The sequence below is a fragment of the Agelaius tricolor genome, unplaced genomic scaffold, assembly GCF_023055355.1.
Source record: "Agelaius tricolor isolate 1412-34295 unplaced genomic scaffold, bAgeTri1.0.p SCAF_12, whole genome shotgun sequence".
Classification (NCBI taxonomy): Eukaryota; Metazoa; Chordata; class Aves; order Passeriformes; family Icteridae; genus Agelaius; species Agelaius tricolor.
In genome coordinates, this window is record NW_027269272.1 from 14,580,350 (window position 1) to 14,592,287 (window position 11,938).

Below are 11,938 nucleotides of genomic sequence, written 5' to 3' on the forward strand. Positions count from 1 at the left end.
ACTCATAGGATCTCACATCTACATCTGCCAGTTTTGTCAGTAAGTCTGATTTCTGCAGAGTATACAGCTATAGAAAAGACCTATACCTAATCCATCCATATGGAAAAGCAATCTTTAAAGGAACAGCAATGAAACTCAGAGAGGGTAATAAATGCAGCTGCAGTGAAACTCACAGCCAGATTGGGAATGGGTGGGAAACAGTATCAGTGACCTTATCTTCCATAGGTGCATTTGATTTTGATTTGATTATCCTCAGGGCAACTCATAACCGTGAAACATAAAATACATTAATGCATTTGTTTTGGGCAATGGCATGCAGATAAGAGGAAGATTATACACCACATTTGAATGCTGGGTTTGTCTTGACTTTTCTGCTTCCAGTTTTTAAACTTCTGCACAAAAAAAAAAAAAAAGGCAAGAAGATGGTACATAGAGTCTACATTCAAACGACCTCTCCATAATCAGAAAAGTTTTGGTGTATATTTAAATTGAAAAAGGAGAACCAGATTGATATCCTATATTCTCATCATCCATCATTCTTTGCAGAAAGACCTCTTCCCAGAGGCAGCTGGCAGGCTGCCTTCTCTCCAAAAATAAGCAGCGTGGGTGAGTTTGCACATAATCTTTTGGCCTGGTGCTGATACACAACCAAAGATGTTGTAGCTTTTGGAGTGTGACTGGTGTCACATTGAGTGAAAAATGAGACCTTCTGGTGAGCTGAGAATCCTCTGTGGCTCAGAGCTGGTCTGTGGATAAAGCCAACAGCATTGCTTCCTTCCCCTGCACAGGGGCTGGCCCCCCACAGCTCCTGGCCATGCTCCTCCTTCTGCAACCCCGAGCCCATGATTCATTAAAACCATGAGGACTTCAGATATCTGGGCTGGATCTTCCCAAAGAGTGGGAGGGTGAGCCTGGCATGCAACCATAGTTCTGCTGAGTATCCTGTGTCGTGGCAGCAGCAATTCATCCCTAGGTAAGATTCTGTTGAGAGATACTGAATTTTTTAATGAAAAACATAGTCCAGCTTTGAAGAGGAGATTGATTTGTTTTACTGTCACTCCCTATTGACACTGTCCCACTGGGAAAGCTGCCAGAACTCTCCACCTCTGCCCATCCAGCACACAAGCTCTACCTGCTTCACAGGGATGAGGTGTTTGCAACAGGTTTTTTTTGCATTCTCAGATGAAAAAGGCCTTAATCAGTATAGCATATTTCCTGAAAGAAGAAGAAAATATATGTGAGTCATGCTTTTGGGCACACATCTACTTAAATGTTTTGCCAGAGAACATCAGCTACAATCATCATGGTGATTTCCTCAAGATTAAAAAAAAAGAAGAGGAGGGAAGAACAGTCACTCCCCTGACTGTGCCCGAATTTTTTTAAATGGTGTCATTTTTTTGGCTTTGTCATTATTTTCATTTCCCTCTTCTCCCTCTCCTTAGAAATTATTAAATCATTAAAATCATTTTAAAAATAGCGAAGCAGATGTCTGGCCTGTTTGATCTCAAGCCTGAATAGGGAAGAAAAAGGAGTCAAGACTCTGATTATGGAAAAAAAATGTAGGAGAGAGGAAAAAAAAATCTAACAGGAAAGTCATGAAGGAGAAGATCTGGCTTTGATCTCCACACTGCACTGGCTTGACTGGGTGGGGGGCTCTGCTGAGCAAAGCTGGGCTGTTGTGCGGCTGCTTCATGGGCTGCTCACAGGGGCAACACTTTACATCATCTGTTCAAAGGCAAACGAGTCACTCTGAGCAAGATTTCCATCCTTTGGCTCTGAGAAAGCAAGCAAAATACATATTTGCTGTTTGCAGAGTGATGCTAGACCTCAAATCACAGATGCTGTTTTGATTTCTACACAGCCAGCCTCCTTCAGCTGAAGGAGTCTGATTAACAGGCTGCAGCCTTGGTTTGCCTAATCATTTTAGTGCCTTATTTGGATACCCTCCTCTTTCCCTGCTGCAGGGAATCCAGAGGGTAGGAAACAACCATTAGAAACCAGAGCAAAGAGGGTTACCAGGCATGCAAAGCTAACCTGCTCACACTGCTCCTGGTGATTTTCAACAGTAGAAAGTATGCTGGGAACAACGAGGGATCATTTGTCATGGACTCACTGCTAGCAGAGTCTGTAGGTATGCTGGACAGAGATTGAGATTTCAGCTACTTACATTTTCACCAGGTCCCCACTGGTCCTTTGCTTTTGAGGATTTGTCATTTCAATCAGTCTCTCAAGGCTGCTTGAATTACTTTCTGTCTTGAAAGAAAATGATAAAATTATGAAGATGGCCTGAGAGCAGGATGTATTACTCAAGTCCATCCAGAATTTGGCAGCTCTGATAAAAAGACAAGTGGTACCATGGTGTTTGGGATTGCAAGTTCCTCCAACTTCACAGTCCCACCAACACATTCCAGCCCTTTACATAGCAAGACAGAGAAAGAGGACAGGAACTATTTCCTGGACCTGATTTTGTTTGTCTGAGAAGCAGTCATACTCAGAGGAGACTCCAGTGAAAATAGTCCAGTCTTGCTTAGCACACCTGCTCCTTCCTGAGCTATGGGTTTTACCTGCTGCTTGCACAGCCCCCCTCTGAAAGTCCATCTCAGATGTTTCAGAAGGAGAAAGAAGCCCCACAAAATGTGGAGGTGGGGAAATCTATCCCACACAGATCCCACCTGCATGACTGGCTGTGATGTAAGGCATTGATCTTCCAGGCATACTTTAGGATTCAGCATCTTAAAGTCTACATGTCTGAAATCAATAGATTCCTTTTTGTCAGTGCAGCTCCAGGGGACAGAAAGGGCTGCTGTGATGTCTTGGGCACCAACACCCAATGCAGGTTTTTTCTACCAGCAAATCCTCTGTGGGTGGTGACTGTAGACTAAAGAGCTCCAGGTGTCTGCATCCATTTAGGGCTCCTGGAGAGAAATTCTTCTTTTCAAACATTTGTGTGGAGCCGTTTCCAGGAGATGATGCTAGGGGAGAGTCATTCTCCTGCAGGATCCATATTATCCAAACTTTTCTGCCCTTCAGGTGCTGTATGCAAACAGCTTCTCACCACCCGTGACTGCCTCCCTGCCTGCTGGAAAATTTGCCAATTGCATTTGAATGAGAGCAGCCCAGTCCTGAGAATCTGCTGCTTGGAGCATACCAGGCATCTCATTTTCCAACTGGAAAAGTCTTTTACCTTAGCCCTGCTGATGAGAATTAATTGAAGACACATGTTCACAAGACCCAGAGGACATGTGTGTAAAGCATTCAGTGAGAAGATCAAGACTAACTCACACCAAGAATCCATGTGCTTAACCAGCATCACCTGTACTGCTGACTGCAGACATGCAGGAGTGCCTCAGAGTGCCAGGACACCCAGTTTTCATGGTAGCCACGTTGGGAACAGCCCTGGCTGGCCCTGGGTGTGTTTCCAGCCATCACCTCCCTGGAGATGCAGGCAGTGGTGTTTGCTGAATGACAGGAGCAGCCTCTGATCAGAGAGGGGGCCCAGGTCTGCTGGGACAGGCGATGGCATGAGCAGAATCCACTAGCAGGCAGCTAATGCAGAGGATGAGCAAAGCAGGCAGTAACTGCAGCTACACAGGGCTGTATCAGCTGGGAGGTGTTCCCAGGGGCAGGGTGGGCTCTGCTGAGGCTTTCAGAGGGATGGCAGCTGCCAGCCTGCTCCCTGTCTGTCCCAGCCACGTGCTGTGAGACGCTGGCTACAGCTGGGAGGGTCCTACAGCCCTGTGTCAGTGGGGAGGGCAGACACCCTCTGTGAGGTGCCAGCCATGGAAAGGGCCTTTCCAGAAGGTCAGCGCAGGGACAGATGGAAAATGGTCTTTATTTAGCTTGGAAAGCTTTCCCTTTGGGTGGATCTAGCATAAAGGTGGGCATCCCTCCCATGCCCTTTCCAAAACAAGGCAGCAAATAGAACAAAACTAAAATAAGAAAACCTCAATCACACCTGATCAAACAGAATATTTAACTCAACCTAAGAGAAAATATTTTATTTTCATGTGTTTCACTTATGGTATTTTTGATTAATTTGTTTTTTTTAAAATCTAAGCTCGTGTACTAATTCAAAAATAGTAAATTCAACATTTCGTAGTGGGACAGCAGATCAACACAAAAAACAGAACTTTCTCAACTCAAAGTGTGTGTGTTATATTCTTTTAAAATGTTTATTCACCATTTTTTTCCCTCCAATATTATCCACTGAATGTGATCCTAATTAATAAACAGCCCCAGACACTGTGAGTTTGGCTATACTGCCTTTCCACTAGACCAGTGACCAACTCATAAGTCAGCCACTGTTACTGGTGCCACTGCTGAGAAAAGGGATCTTCTGATATTTCACCAGCATTTCTGAGACTGTCTGGGAAGTTTGCTCACTGGCCTGCCAAAGATAAGACCAAATTTTTAAAACCTGAAGGTCACAAATCAGGCTTTTGGGCAGCTGAAGAGAATGTCCTAGGCTGTGAGGGTGCATGAACCAGCACTGATATACTGCTGTAGTCTTGGTCCTGCCAGTGGATGCTTCCTACAAAGGGACAGAGTAGGTAGAAAATATGGATTTTGCCTCATCAGGGCTCACCAGAGCTCATCTGGAGGCCTCCTTGAGCAGTCCAAGGGAGACCTGTCTACTTTGAGCTAGTTTGCACATGAAGTTAAAGCAAGTTAAGCCCAAGTGTCAATTTAAAGCACGGTTGATCAAAGCACAGAAACACAAGGCAGCATTACTCCAAGCTAAGAATTCACCCTGCTGTCAAGTGTCTCCTCAGCACCTCTCCCAGGCACTGTGATCTTTCTGTGGCTGTCACCAGCTGAGAGCCAGAGCACGGAGGGGATGCTCCACTGATGGTGCCTTTGACACACACCAATGAGCACAAGTGAGTCTAAAACTGGGGAAGGCTGGGAGGAAGCCCTGGATCCCCCAGCCCTCCTTGCCCCTTGGGCAGCAGGAACAGCAATCCCTCTACTTGCTGCTGTGGGGAACATGTGCTGCACAGACATGGCTGAAAAATGTGGTGAGTACTCATCCAAAAACCCAGTGCAGAGTGAACTGCTTTAAAACTGAGATTTTAAGAAAATAGTTTCATTGCTTGAAAAGTTCCTAGTCCCAAAAAAAGAATTATTGCTCAGTTTCTGTAAAAAAAAAAAAAAGGCAGTAAAAGCATCAAATCCCAAATGCCAAATGTAGGCCTTATCCAACTATATTTATATAGAAAATACTCCTCATTTTCCTGTCTGGTTTGAAGCTGAAGACACCTTGTCTTGCTCACTGACAAAAGTGCACCTCAAGAACTTCCTCTCACTTCCAAGGAAAACAACATTGGATACTCACCCAGGAGCATCTTTGCACCTCTGCCTACTATGGATTTTTGCCACTGGCTTTAAGGGTAGCAAGAGCCAGCACAGCACCCCCAACACAAGCATTTGGAACTGGTTTGCTCTGGATCCTGCTCCTCACTTGGTAGGGATTAGGAAGGAGAGGTGTTTAAAGCTGTGGGTTGGCGGGATGAGCTGGGGCTGCCTCTGGGTGCAGGAGTGGCTGGAGGCAGCCCCAGGGAGAGAACTTAGAGACAGCAGCACTGCCCCTGCCAGAAGTGTGTCCCACAGCATGGCATTGTCCCCTTCTCCCAAGGGTTTGTACTCCAGCTTCATCTTCAGAAGCCTCCTCAGATGGCAGGAGGCACCTCTGCCCTGGGCCCTGGGAAGCATAGCCCCTACTTTGGAAAGAAAAACCCTTTCACAGCTGGCTGGTGTAAGGCATGAGAGGCTGCATATCATGGCACAAAGCTGCTGCTTGAGGCCTGTTTAATACCCTTACGTCAACAGCTTCCTCCTGGTTCTCCCAGGCACCAGTGGTGTAAATGCAGTCCAGCCCACAGCACAGGAGTGTGCTCTTGGCCAGGACAGCTGCAAGTGGTCTCCCAAAGCAAAGATAAAGCCTGAACCACTTGGACCAAAGCCATGAGCAGCTTTGGGAAGTCCTCGGTATTGATGCTTGCAGCTGGGCCAAAAGTGTCCTGGCAGCAGTGTGCTCCTGGCCCTGCCCCAAGCAGCACCTTCCCCAAGAAGGCAGGTCCAAGAGGCTGGGAATGACATCTCTGCTGAGCTTTAATGGGCTGTCTGGGGGCACATCACAGGCTGCACAGGAAGAAGTGCTCAGGCCTGCCAGGGTGACTTCTCCCCTCCACACTGCAGGCCTCCCTTTGGGACTGTGGAGTGAAAACTGTTCCATCTCTCCATCTGCTTCTGCTCCCTCCTCACATGCTAGCAGCCATTCTGCTGCTCGAGGTGGCATCTGAGCCTGCTTCAGAGCTGGAGCAGAGGCATATGAAAGCTGAGTTATGGAGAGACTCCTGACAGGCTGGCAGCAGCCTCAGTGACTCACTAACTTGTGATTTCCTCTGTGGTGGTTTTCCAGCACAGCTGCTCCCGGCCGCAGCACATGGCGAGTGCTGGCAGAGTGAGCACCGTGTCATTTCTCAGAAGGCCAGGCTATGTGGGCAACCTGTGCATTGCTCATGCAGATCCCCACAACAAACTCTAGTAATTGCCTCAGAGGATAACAGGCCATAAATCTGGGCAGCTGCACATGTGAGGCACGCATGGTCTGGCTCCTGGAATCAAAGCGCGTGTGTTTTTGCTGTTTGCAGGGGCTGAATGTGTTTCTCATTCTGGATTCCCCTTTTCAGAGGAAACTCCCTCCAACCCCCTCACTTCTCTCATCCTCTTTACGAGAGGACCTCAGGCACTCTGGAAACATGGGAGAGGTTTATACCACTCCTGTGAGACATCTCACAACTTCTTCATGCCATTTGACACACGAGGAAGCTGCACACAGTAATTTTTTACACAGAACTTGCAGGAGATGCTGAATGAAGTAAACGATAATTTTCTGGTTTCCTGGCCCCATAGTTTTTTCTGCAGGTTTGAAATCATAGCATTTTTTTGTCCACAAATTTGATTACAAAACACCCAGACTGCTTGGGTTACAAGCTTATTTGCAAACCTGAAACTTAGTTCTAGGGTCAATACCTATTTTGTGCAAACCCAAGGCTAAGGTTTGAGTGAAAGAAGAAAGAAATCTTTTTACTCACAACTCCATGGAGGAAAAAAAATGAAATTTAAAGAGGCTTTGTCAAACAAAACCTAACCTGGCCGGTCCAGGAACCCCACACAAAAGGGCATTGTGCTCTGCTTAAGAAACAGCAAGTCCAGTCTGTCAAGACTGTGTCCTGTACTGCCAGTGCTCAAGAAAGTTGGACTCAGGTAGCCAAATAACCTGATGACTTCATGTCTGAGAGCTGGGTAAAAAGTATCTTTCTGCCTCCTTTCCCTTCCCACTTATTTACAGGAGGGACTCTGCAGGACAGATCAGACTCAAACACAGCTGACAGGAGCCAGAGGGACCAATCAGCAATGGAACTGCAGCAGGGACCTGCTTACCCACAGGGCTGGCTATGAACAGCTATGAGCATGGGGAGTAAGAAAAAAAAGGGTGGTCATTGAGATCAGCAGCTGGAAGCACAAATGCACTGGGATGGTTCTGCCCTGTGGCAGTGCAGCCCAACAGTGCAGGGCCCCAGGAGCCGTGCTGGGGGTGGCACTTGGAGGTGTCCAGCATCCTGCTGCTCCTGGGGCCATGGGCAGAGGGCACAGGAGTGTGGCTGCCTGGGCTGTCCCTCCCAGCTGCTCAGGGAATGCTCTCTGGAGGATGCTGTCCTTATTTCTCCAGGACTGCTGGGGTTTCCTGGCTTGACATGCTATTGCACATCCCTCTCTCCTCAACATCTAGCAGTGCCCTCATATATTTAATTTGCTGCCTAGAGCTCCAACAAAACACTGAGCAGGTATCTTAGCAGGGGTTTGCACTTCAGTGCCACAGTAAGGAGCCCTAGGAATGGACTCTGTTCCTTGGAAGCAAATTAGTGCCTGTTCCCCTCTGACAGTGAAACCAACCCTATGGAAACAAAGGCAGCAGCTGAGATATCCCCATGCAGCACGTGTGCACATCACCTGGATGGTGTTCATAACAGCCTTCTATGAGCATCCTGGGAACCTGCAGCATTCAAAGGGCTGCCAGCATCAAGATTTCTGTCCAGCCCATTGCCAAGACCTCCATGCTAAACGAGTGACCTCCCTGCTGCATGTTGCATGTGGCCTGGTCTCTCCCTGATGTGCTCTTTTCCCGTAATGTACCTGAGACTTCGAGCCATGCTTTAAATAAAACAGCTGTCCTGACCACTTATAAGAAGGCAGGGAATGCAGCCACACTTTTCCAGCTCTGGAAACCACATGAAAAGCCCTACAGGCAACTTTCCCCAGCATTCCCACTCTCCTTCATACAGGCTAATCCCAAGAAAAGCTCAGCCAGAAAAAGATTTGCAGAGCTGCATGCCATAAATCCAGGGTTTCACTAACATTTGCCAAAGGGTTTTCCCTCTTCTAGGAGGGTGTCTAAATCATCCTTGATGATTTAGGCGAGTTTTTTAGGGAAGATGATTAAGTTAGGGAACAAAAACCACCAGGTCTCTATAGTCAACAGTATTTCTTTTCTGTTTCTTCCTGATGAAACTGTTAGTTGTATTTCCAAATCCCTCAGAGGAGGAGCCTTCCTATCCCTTACTTTTCATTCTTTCTGATATTCTTCTCTTTTGTTTTCAGTTTTTGTTTTGCATTTTACTGCTGTCAAGCACGGGAGAAATACTGTTTCATTTGTAGCTCTAATTACCTCTCTGGTGTCAATACAAGACTGTTGGTCCAATCTAGTTTGTAGCCTGTGAAAAGTCCCCTAGAACACAGCAGGATGAAACCTGCAGGTCATACAGGAACAATTTTAACTGTCTAAGCTAAGCAGAAAACAAAGCCTTTTCTATAAGGTTTCAGGAAAAAGCTACAGTTTTAACAGGGAATTCCATCTCCATGGGTGAATTTGTGGATAATTTAAAAAATATAGAAAAATAAGCACTTCCTGCCTAGAGATCACTGAAATGGAAAGCACTCCCACCACAAGCATTGCTTTTTCAACTGAGCTAACATTGTGCTGTGGAAGTGAAAATGGAGGATGGCTTCTTGGATGTGGGACATTTAACAGGACTAAAGTTTGGGGCTGCAGCAAAACCTGCTGAGAGGTTCCTGTACCACAGCTCAAGTGGGTTGACTATGTAAGACAGACCTGTGGTGTCAAAGCAACCTCCAGAAGTTTTGGGAGAAAGGACTGGGAGCACACACAGGCTAGATATGGAATTTCTGGCCTTGGCAGAGTTAGGGCACAAGCCACCCATTCAACTGAGGGCCTTGAGGAGAGGGGCTTGATCCCTGAGGGTTTGTCCCATGGCCTTGGAGGACCCTGGGATTCCCTCCAGAATGGAGCCCAGAACGGGGGGGGGGGTGGCTGGCAAACTTTTACTATGCCCTGGCCCCCACCCTGGCCATTTCCACAGCCATTTGCAATCTTTGTAAAGGACCTGGATGGGCCCCTGTGGCCTTAGGGCTCTCCTTTCCTGCTGCACAAGAGGTGAGAAGGATGGGTTTTGTTCAGCAGCTGGGCTGGCCAGGGATGTGGGGCACACTGAGAATGGGGGGCTGCAGGCTGCTGTGCCCTCCCAGGTGCCAGTCACCTCTCTCATATCAGTCTCTGCCACCTGTGCAAAAATCCCATAATCCACATGGAATAAACATCATTTGCTACTTTAATAAGGCCATTACCAAATGGTTTATTTACTTTCTTATGCACTACTTGCTTCCTCCCCTGCTTTTGGGCTTCATGAGTAATTTTTCTCTCTCTGGATTAAAAAGATTTGTTTTTCTGGTAGATGCAGTAAAATTGCATTTTGTTCCTGCTCTATTATGTGGGCTTCCTATTTGCCATTAAGCCTGTTCATCACTTTTAATGGCTGTTCCTTTCTCTCCTCACAACAGGATGGATGAGGAGTATGGCCATATCCTGAGCGACCAGAGACCTTCCTCTCAGAGTTGTTCCAGAGCAGAGGCTCATCAGTTGCTGCCACACTGTGATTGCTGCTCTGTGTTGGCTCATTTATCCCCTCTTGCCCTTTTCCACAGCAGGGCTCTTTGTCATCTCATCTCTAGTAACAGAACCAGGGCTAGAACTCCTTTTTTTTTTTTTTTCCCCAAACTAGTATTACACAAAGCTGATTTCACATTTGGAGGCAGAACTCATTCTCTTCTCCTCGTATTTAAGTTCAGCTGTGAGAAAAAACTGTAGAGAGTGGGAATGTATGTGACATGGGAAAGTGTGACAGCAGTCAGTAATGTCCCCTGCAGCAAAGCTGGCTCCAGTGTGGTCTCAAGCAGTGCTCAGCCCCCTGCAGTGAGCTGCTCTGCCAGGGCTGGCTTAAAGGATAGACCAAGCAGGCGTCTACCCACCCCCAGGAAAAGCCTGGGCTGCTAAAAAGCAAGCTTGCTGAAGTAAAAATATTTATTCTCAATTTCCTGTTAAATTTGGCAGGAACAATGAATTTTTTCTTGTAGTATTTTATTAGGAGATAGGGATTTAATGGGAAAACCCAGCAAAACAATCTGCCTCCCCAGGAAACAGGGTAAGTCCAGGGTGACATTTCTGTCTCACAGCTTTAACAAGGACACATCCCCAAGCTTTACCCTTGGACACTGTGGAGAAACCTCTGATCCCGTGGTAGGAGGCACAGCTTCACACCCAGAGGGACCTTAGCAACAAGCCCCTCAAAAATACCTTGAGGAATGGCATTTAGGGAAATAAACGCCTCTGGCAAGAGCAGCTGCAGCTCTAAGGTCACCACATAAGCCCAGTGGGCTGGCACTACCCTGCTCTTTCCAGACTCACAGCCAAGCTTTCAGACAGCAGCACAAATGCAATCCTGAAACGGCCCCTGGCTTGCAGCAGGCTGTGAGGGCAGGACACAGTGGCTTCTTTTCTAGTTGGGAAAAAAAGCTGGAGTGAAATACCTTCATGTTGCTTTGAAAAAAATTGGTAAATTAGTTGTTTTCCCTACTTTCCTTTAAAGCACCAGAATGAAGTTAAAATAGGAGCATGCATCAGTGATGTGAATGTGACAACAGACACTGGGGACCTCCCCACTTTGGGCTGGTTTTAAATCTAGTGCTTTGTATGAAATATTACAGTGTGATTCATCATAGAGTCAATTAGGCTTCAATCCAGCTGCAGATTTATCCACTCAATGGTTAAACCTGTCCTGGTTGCTAATGACCTCCTAATAAGTCAGGTACTGGTGTTTTGTTCTAATTTAGAACATTTAAGTCCTACCTCAAGCTATTAACATGAAGTGAAGGTTGGTTTGTGACACGGGGAAGCAATATAAAGCTATCAGCATTCATTTTGCTTTGGGCAATATGAAAGCTGTCACACTTACCATGCCACCAGCACCTTGCAGGATGGGTCAGAGGAGCTGACACTGCATGTATCCCCCAAAATACAGTTCATCTGAGAAAAGCTTTAGATAGCTCCCTGCCATCTCTTTTCACCAAGGTACTTCACCTTCCCCAAACCTTTCCCCTCAGAGCCTTTTTCCTTGGGAGCATAAGGCTGTTTGCAGTAGGAGAGGGCAGTGAGCTGGAGGCTGTGTATCCCCAGAGACCCCCCTGAGTCAGTCCTAGATCAGACACCACCCACAGAGGTTTATCTCCATTTTCTATTTGGAGCCTCTCATTAAAGTCAATCACTTTTCTGCTGCCCTGAGAATGATCTCAGAGACTCTCCTCTCACCTCCCTTTCTTCCCATCCCTAACACAGAAGCTTCTGGACTGTAGCCAAGGAAGGAAAGCTCCCCTCCCCACAAGAGCTCCCCATCTCAGAGCAGCCCATCTCCCTCTGGGGAGCAGCCAGACTGCTTCCCTTCCCCCTGCCCCAGCACCTTTCTGGCCAGTACAGCAGTAACTCACCCTTCTCAGGTCACATCAACTACTCTTAATGCAACAC